Genomic DNA, 9821 nt, shown 5'->3' with positions numbered 1-9821 from the left:
AATAAAAATGTCATTTTTTGAAAAATATTTTTTCTTTTTAAATAGATAGTCCTCGTGATTTTGAGTAGAAATAACCCATAAGTTGATGGATTTTCGAAAAAAGTAAACGGTACACTTTTAAGTGAAAATGCCCATGTTCGGGTTTTTTTCTTGCGCGAAAGTTGTAGTAGTAGTAGATCACTTTATACAAAAAAAAATGGTTAACATGAATTTTAGAATGTGTCTTCGTAAACTGAAAGAGTCTTGTCTTATAGGTAACTGCAGAAACGCGCGTGGAACAAGTTTTGATAATATACAGCTTTTGTTCGCGTGCGTGATGCCGTCACATTGTTTTCGACTTTGCTGCTGAATACTGTAAATTACTATCAGTGCTTATACGCTTGACAATATATCTTCACATGGACTTCTCGAATCTAACAAAATAATTCAAAAGTTGATGGATTTTCGAAAAAAGTAAACGGTACACTTTTAAGTGAAAATGATGGGGTTTTTTTCTTGCGCGAAAGTTGTTATAAGGTTTCGAAGATTCCTATTTAGGTATACTTCTTGGCAACCGTGTTATGATCATAAAAGCCTAAAAGCGCTACGATTTTTCAAAAACGGCTGGCTGGAACGGGAAATTGTTTTAAGGTGCACAACACTACGACTTCCCGCTCTCATCGTCTCACAGGAACCCCCCGGAACCCCTCGGAACGCCCCTAGCCCGTGAGGGAGCTAGATTATATTTTAATGCAATATTTCTACGTGATCATATAGCGTTTACGATGCGATGCGTGGTACACGAGGCATTAAGCTTGAGGACGGGTGTTAAGATAATACAAAAAATTGTTATTTGATTTACAAAGGGGCAAAATTTTGTTTTTCACTGGTAGCAATAGTAGATTGTGTCTAAAAGGAGCAAAATGACATATTTACGGCGCGGGCGCACATTGAATCCTGAACGAAGCGAAGGGTTCTACAATTGAATCTCAAGTGTAACGAGGTATTCTAAAATAGAATCCTGACCTTACGGTGAGGGATTCAAGTGTTAACGCCCAAGGTGGAAATAATTTTGCTACCATGTGACACATACTGCTTTTCACATCACTTATGAGGAAATTGTTATGTTCCAAAATATTATTCTAGCTAAAAAAAATTGTATGCGAAAAAGGAATAAAATCGTGCCCAAGAACAGAAAAATGTCACTGGTCCCTCGTCCTCGTACCTCCAGTAGCAGGGAAGAAAATGCCCTTTTTCGAGGCCCTTGACACCCTCATAATGCTCAATGCTCCGCTTTTCGAACCAGGTTAAAGTTTTGAAGTCTTTCGCTTGCTTGGGTATCAATATTGTTAAGCAAACTTTGCTACCGAGTGAAACACAACATTTTTCACCACATCAACGCAAGGAAATAACTAGCTCTAAAACAATACAAATCAAACACAAATGAACTATCATTCAAAATCAATTTTACCAGCTAACATGAAAAAGAAGAAATTTGTATCAACATTACCACTCTCGTGGATAAAAAGCAACTCAACATTTTTTGTAGCGAATAAATCCTAAGCCTTTACGAGAGTGTTGAGAAAAATAATTTATTAAAATATAGAGTCGCCATTCCTGTTAATGTTTTATAGTTTCTTTACCTATGACAAAATAATTATTATTTTTGTATATTATCCCCTTGATATCTCTAGATGTGTTTAACGTGTGCTGCGGTGTATAGCAGGCATTTCATCGGGTAGATTAAATTTGCTCAAATTCAGACGAAGTTCATAGCGACGTACCCTGGGCCGCACAGGTTTTGACAGTGAATAAAAATCAATAAAAAAAATTACTGTTCAACTTACGTATTTTAGTCACTTGCGCGACATATTTCTAGACTGGGTGCGTATAGCCAAGACGTCAATCCGTAGTACCTAAGGAATGCGAACCGGTTTTTAATTGTATAAAAAAACCGGTTATAAACCGAAATTTCATACAAATAAAAACCGGTTTAACTTCCCTACTATGTAGCGAACGATGCGGTACTTTTTTGCACTCTTCCATAGCGCGTGCGACAGAGACAGTTGCGTTTCGTTCTCTACGAAGCGTAAACGATTGCCATTATACAACTTGTTACGGTTTTGATCTTATTCACACTCACGTTGATTGATGCATGCGCTTGAGAAACGCCAAGTATCAAGACGATTGTCACGGTCGTTTCGAAACCAGTTCAAAACAGAACCGATCTTATATTACCAATTCACGCTCACGTTGATTAATGCATGCGCGTGAGAAGCGCCAAGTATCAAGACGATTGTCACGGTCGTATCGAAACCAGTTCAAAACAGAACCGATATTATATTACCAATTCACGCTCACGTTAATTAATGCATGCGCGTGAGAAGCGCCAAGTATCAAGACGATTGTCACGGTCGTATCGAAACCAGTTCAAAACAGAACCGATCTTATATTACCAATTCACGCTCACGTTAATTAATGCATGCGCGTGAGAAGCGCCAAGTATCAAGAAGATTGTCACGGTCGTATCGAAACCAGTTCAAAACAGAACCGATCTTATATTACCAATTCACGCTCACGTTGATTAATGCATGCGCGTGAGAAGCGCCAAGTATAAAGACGATTGTCACGGTCGTATCGAAACCAGTTCAAAACAGAACCGATCTTATATTACCAATTCACGCTCACGTTGATTAATGCATGCGCGTGAGAAGCGCCAAGTATTAAGACGATTGTCACGGTCGTATCGAAACCAGTTCAAAACAGAACCGGAACAAACTGTTAAACCATTTTCCAGAACATTTAAAACTTTCGCGTTTAAATCACGACCAGTGAAACCTGTGTCGAAACGTCGGTAAATAAAGGTAACAAAATACTCGTGTTAGACCCGATTGTTAATGTGATTTAATATTTTCCAGATCATTAAAAAATCAAATCTACATGAACGCTATTAATTATTTGTAATTCAAAATTAATACTTAAAATCCAATTCCACCAGCCAACAAGAGGAAACAACTTAAAATATGCATCAAATTACTTTGCCACTCTTGTGTATAAAATGCAACTTTCTCATCAGTTTTTGAAGAATAAAAAAATAAAATAAAATAAATAAAATTCATTTATTTCAGACATTGTCCATATTTTGTTAGTTGTTAGGTAAAACTTATAACTACGGTTAACTTAAAAAATAAACTTAAATAACTATCTTAGGTGCTAAAGATAAATGCAGAGAGGACCAGTGTCATATCAGGCCACTGTCCCATCTGTCAGCCACGACGGTCAGGAGACTGTGGCGGCTGTCGCGCACGCGCACCCTGCGGAGCGTCGCGGCGCAGCGCTTGCGCAGTGTCGCGTGGAATCCGTCCACATGAGCACAGATTATATAATGACATGAGCATCCGCGAACATGCCCGACATAAAAGAGAGCCTCTACCTGAGAAGGACCATTTTGAAATACTAATAATCGTATCTGGACATTTTCATTTAAAAGTGTACCATTTACTTTTTTCGAAAATCCATCAACTTTTGGGTTATTTCTACTCAGAATCTAGTGGACTATCGATTTAAAAAGAAAAAAAATGTCCCTAAAAAATGACAGTTTTGTAACGCATTTTCACATACATTTTGTATGGCCCGTTACAAAACTGACACCCAAAATTTGTATTAAAAACTGGGGACACTTTTTCTTTGTCTCATTCACTTACTCGTGATTCTGAGGCCAGGATTACACTTGTAAGGTTTACTTACGTAAGTAGGGCAGCAGATATGAATATCGTTATCTCATTCTAGCAAATAGCTTTGTCCCTACTTACGTAAGTAAAACTTACAAGTGTAATCCTGGCCTGAGTCTAAACGTCTAAATAACCCAAAAGTTGATGGTTTTTCGAAAAAAGTAAATGGTACCATTTTTAGGGTTCCGTACCTAAAGGGTAAAAACGGGACCCTATTACTAAGACTCCGCTGTCCGTCCGCCTGTCCGTCTGTCTGTCTGTCACCAGGCTGTATCTCATGAACCGTGATAGCTAGACAGTTGAAATTTTCACAGATGATGTATTTCTGTTGCCGCTATAACAACAAATACTAAAAACAGAAAAATATAAATATTTAAATGGGACGTGATTTTTTTGCTGTTTTTTTTTTCGTAATGGTACGGAACCCTTCGTGCGCGAGTCCGACTCGCACTTGGCCGGTTTTTTTCAATGTAATTTTATTTTAAGTGTTTTCCATGTGTGTGTAAACTTGCGTGGCCGTCCGTACCTCGCTGTAGAATAATGCTCAATTATTAAACAATAATGCTCTGAGCCTCGCAGCCTCCTCTACCGCATCCGAAACGGTTTAGCAGGAAAGGTGACATTATACGTAGGTACAAAGAGGATATAATAGGATAGAGCGGTACTGTCATAGTAAATTTTGAAGCCACAGTAAATTCAATGCCATCTATTGACATTGACATACGATTAAAACTAAAAATAAAAATATCAAAATGTATATAATTATGGATACCTAAATGATTTTTTTATTTGCAATATTTGCATTAATTATTTTTATATTATTTTGACCTTTCTTTCACTGATATGCGTTAAAATTGTTAAATAACAAACGAAACCGTCAACGCCATCTATACTAGAGTAGGCCAAAGGTACCGGCGCCATCTGATCATTTCTTCCTTAGACTACGGTTACGGAGTTACGTCTATTGGTAGGTATATAGGTAATAATCGGAATTAAACTTTCGTGGGACATTTTCACTTCTGCCGAGGTTGTTTGGCGCTCGAACGCAGTGAGACCGCTAATAGTCCGAGGCTGAAATGATGCCTTTCACCCGAGTTAAACACTCGTGAGGGTACTTTCAGTTAACAAATTAGGCAAAAGTATAGTTTTTTATGCAATGGGGAGTTAATTATACCAGAATGGAAATTTTATAACAAATTCATTTAAACTCAAATTTTAATTGAAATAGCACCCTCACTGCACAAGTGTGATGAAAAATATATTTAATATGAAATGTGAAAATGAAATTGAAAGTAACGAAGCGTCTTACGTAAGCGAACGCGAAGCGAAGCGGCGCGGCGCGGCGCGGCGGGCCCACGGCGTTCGCGTTCGCAACGAGATCGCCCACGTAGGACACTTCTATAGGTATCAAAGGATTGATTCACCCCGCGCCGCATCGCTTCGCTTCGCGTTCGCGTGTTGTTCGGCTACGTAGTAAGTACATATTTCGCGGGCGAAGACGTGGTCGAGGCGAGGCTAATAGTTACAACTAAAAGGGTCATGAACTATTAGTAAATCATTTTAATAAGTAATTGCTTTTAAAGTTAAAGTTAAAGCTAATAAACGTAATTGCTTATTTAAATACTAATTGAAAAATACATTATTCAAGATTTATTTGCAAACATGTTTATTCTTTAATTTATTTGAAGGAGTTATTCCAAAACAAACCATTCCAATTACAATTTACAATTTTATGACTTAGGGCCAAATATTAAAAGTTGCTCGAACAGTTTTTGTTCGATGGACATTCAAATCATTTTAAGTATGTACAACTTGTGTTTTTTTGTGCCTTACATACAATTAAGTTTACCTTGGTTTACCTTAAGAGGGAAGGAGACGGTCGCTTCTCCATACAAACGTAGTTCCCATTTTCCTCTCTGGATATTGACATTATAGAATAGTACATTATGATACAAGTGTGCTAAGTTGGTCATTACACACGAGGCGATATTGTGCGCGCGAGCTGCAAGCGAGTGCGCAATAAGAAAGCCGATGTGTGTAATGACCAATGCACACGCGTTTCATACGACGTTTTTCAACACACTTGCGAGAAAAAAAAGAAACTTTCATATTAATCAAATTTTAATAGTTAAAACAGTTAGTATTGTGTGTTGCATCTGTCATACTGCCGGCCGCCCCTCGCCCCGGCCGCGCACCGCGCAGGCGGTCGGGCGCGCCGGTGCCCGCCAGTCCGACCAATTAAAGAAGGCTCCCTTTCCATGCATATTATTACCAATCAGTTACCTTCTTAACTCAGTCGGATAATATAATGAAAAAGCGCGAGTGGAATAATACACGTGTTTAATATCTAGGATTATGAGCCAAAAATCGGTGGAATAAAAACGTCGTTTTGAGCAAGTGTGTTGAAAAATATTTTTACATAATTCGATGTATATTAACCATAGCTAGGTCCCTACGTTTGACTTTTTTAGATTTTTTGATTAATGTAAAAATGAGGTGCGAAAAACAGATTTCAAACAATAAATGCTCCTAATCCTAACTCTATAATAATTAAAAATTCAAAAAAATCGAATCATATATATCTGTGGTTCTTCTCAATAATGTTAATACCCAGAGAGGAAAATGACAAGGCGATTTCGCGCGGGTCCTCTACTTTCGTCGTAATTAGCAGATATTAAAATGAGTACGAGTAAAGTGACAAATGAGTTAACTTATTAGGTGTTCGATTTTGTAAAGCTATAATTAAAAAACACAAAAGAACCTAGTTACGAACTCATGAAATGAAACAGTTGAAAAGTTGTTTGCGTACGTAAAGTGAGTCATTTATTTAAAAGATTACCTACCTCTTCAACTTTTTCATCATCATAACTCTTAAGAGCCTGGCTCTTATCGGTGGAGTAACCGCCACTCCGTTCTTCTTTCTGCCACTGTTTTGAGCTCCTGATACGTCACTACGTTGATTTTCTCCTTGGCTTGGTCCAAAAACGCACGTCTCGGTCTTCCTCTGCCTCTCCTTTTTTCTATTCTTCCTTCAACTTTTTATGATGTATTTTTGCGTGACTACGACTCGCTTGTTTTACATAAAATGCTTAACAGGCCATGAGGCAAATACGAACGTAGGTACACTGACTTCAGAATGATATTTTAATCATTCCACCACCTTTTACCATTTTGCGCTCCACAATGGATATATCCTGTCGTGATCTTGACAGATCTGTTCCTTCATTATACGTTCTCGTTTTGTCGACTTCCCTTGTCAAAAATATATCAAAGGACGAGTCTTCTGCAGAACAGCCTTCAAATGCGTATTAAAAACATTAGGTCAACTGTCTGTCCTAGACAACAAGTTGCAAGGCATAGTTATGGCCATGGCATAGGCATAGTTGTAGTAAGCATGTTTTTTTGTGCAATGAAGTGTATTGTGTAATTTGTGTATTTTGTTTTTTCTCTTGTGCAATTTTTTATTTTTTCTCTGGTAGTGGCAATAAAACAATATTTATATATTTTTTATTTTTTTATTTTATAGTGTGAAATATCATTATATCAGGCTGTCAGAATCTTCAACAAGCTGCCCGTAGAACTAAAAGTCATTACGGACTATGAACATTTTGGAAAAAAAAATATTGAGGGGCTTCTTCAGTATTGACGAGATCTTTGCGTATTTCCCATATTTAGAGGTTGTTTGTATTTTATTTGACTTTCACTGTATCAATGTTTTTTAATTTTATTAATAGGTACGTTGATTTGTTAAATTGTAGATGCATAGTTTAATAAACTTACATTTAAGGCTGTATATATTTTATTTTTTATATTGTAATGATTTCAAACACAATGCTTGTATTGTTTCTGAGTAAACTAAATCTGAAATCTGAATCATATCATTTTTAGCGGGTAAACAACTTTGTCAGTAAAAAAAGGTGCGAAATTCAAATTTTCTATGGGACGATAACCCTTCGCGCCTACATTTTTTAAATTTGCCGCTTTTTTCTACTGACGGAAATGACTTGACAGACTATAGCTTCGATGGACTCTAGCCTGATGGCTTCTCTACACGATGGCCCAGCGCTGGACCATCGAGATGGCCATGCGATGATTGAGAGCACGCACTATGGAATGAGACACATGTAGATGCGTACGCAGCATCGCTGGCCCACTTTGATGTGCGGACGAAAAACCGACACTGTGGCCATCCCATCGCTATCCCGCCGCGCCATAAGCCATCCGACACCAGTACCCTCTCTCTCTACACGCTGGCCCATCTTAGTGGGCCAGTATGATGGCCCATCGTGTAGAGGAGCCATAATAGCCTACCTAGGTGAAAAAGTTTACCACATTTAAACTTCATTACTTATCAACCATATTTACCCAACACCAATTTAGAAAATCCATCCTAACACGTTATGAAAACAGCATCAAAGGCATTTCCTACACATAAGTGCATGCTTTAATTAAAATTAACTATTAAAAAAAACATGCCATAGACTACTTTAAGTTTTTAAACGACAAGAATATTGCATTATGCTCCCCTGTTCTAAATAGTTACAAAATTACATTTGCCGTCGACAGCGGCGCTTGCTACAAAACTTTCAGCTATCAATGTATGAAATGGCGTTGGTTATATTTTTGGCCACTTACGGAGATAAGTTTGTCAAGTTATATTTTAAATTTCGAACACTAATTGTGGTTTTATTGGCTGATACTTTTAACTGTGACATATTAAGAGTGTTTAACTTTTTTTTGTGAGCCATAATGGGAAGAGGGGAACTTTTTTAATTCAATGGGCGGGGAAAATCTTTAGCCGGATCACTTTCAATTAGGTACTTAGACAAAACGTGGAAGTGACAAGACTCGTCAATTCGTCATATTTTCATATGTATGCATTAAACTTGCTCTTGAATCTTTTACATTGTAGGTATCTAGGTACCTACCTAAATCTATGCTACTGTATGAGAAAAGCACTGAATGACGGCACAAACAATAAACGCAGAACCAAACTCAATCATGGCGCCCCCTCCATATATCCCCCAAAAAACGGGCGCAGGTGGCGCCGCGGCAATCTGACAGACTATTAATCCGGATTTAACCGGTCTTAACCGGATTAGGGCGGATCCGGCCGCGCGGAGTGGAGGTGTCCGTGTCGTGTTTATTTGGCGGTGGATTAGTGACAATGACAATTAGGGGGTAAATTGTTTATAGGATAATATAACATCAGGTATTGTTAAGTGATAGGACAAATATTTATTTAGAGCATGAAGCTTTGTCTTAATTATCCTGATACTTAAATTACAGTTTGATAGTTCAATTTACTAATACAACAACGAACTAGAATAAACATAGGAGTCTGCGTCGGTGACAAACAAGCATACGGCCCGCCTGATGTTAAGCAGTCTCCGTAGCCTATGTAAATACGCCTGCAACTCCAGAGGAGTTACATGCGCGTTGCCGACCCTAACACTCCGCACCCTCATTGAGCACGGCATAGTAATGCCGCGCAAGATGTTTGACATAATAGAATTTTATTTTAAATTGTGTATACAATATCCATTCTGATATTTAACTCCCTATTCTATAAATAACGATACTTTCAAAGTGATAACATATCACAACAATTTCCTATTAATAAAGTATTCCTTTTTAAGTCTTTTTACACGTGTAGCCTATGGGTCAGACATACGCAGCGTACATACGGCGCCCTGCGCGTCCAGTATAATGATGCGTGTAGGGTGCTGTTCGGGCTGCCGCGACACTGCAGCGCCTCCGCGATGTTTGCGGAGCGGCAAATTGATGGCTTTTACGCCGTAATCAGGAAGCGGGCCGCTTCGATGATGAGGCGTGTGCGCGGCTCCACGAACACCATCCTACAAACACTGGCCGAGAGGTGGGACTCCCCGATACTGCGGCGATGGATTGAACTCCATTCCACAGTGGGGAAATAAAAATTTGAAGGATTTTTAATTGTAATGAATTTGTTATTAAAATTGTAATTTTATTTTATTTTAATGTAATTTTATTTTATTTTAATGTATTTTATTAACAAATAATTTCCTGTGTACTAACATAGTTCTAAGTATTACCTATTGTTACTAACATATTTAGTTTTAATTTAGGATT

Source organism: Cydia strobilella, chromosome 25 (genome assembly GCF_947568885.1).
Source record: "Cydia strobilella chromosome 25, ilCydStro3.1, whole genome shotgun sequence".
NCBI lineage: Eukaryota > Metazoa > Arthropoda > Insecta > Lepidoptera > Tortricidae > Cydia > Cydia strobilella.
The sequence above is the reverse complement of the archived record's forward strand: the minus strand, read 5'-3'. Positions refer to the sequence as shown.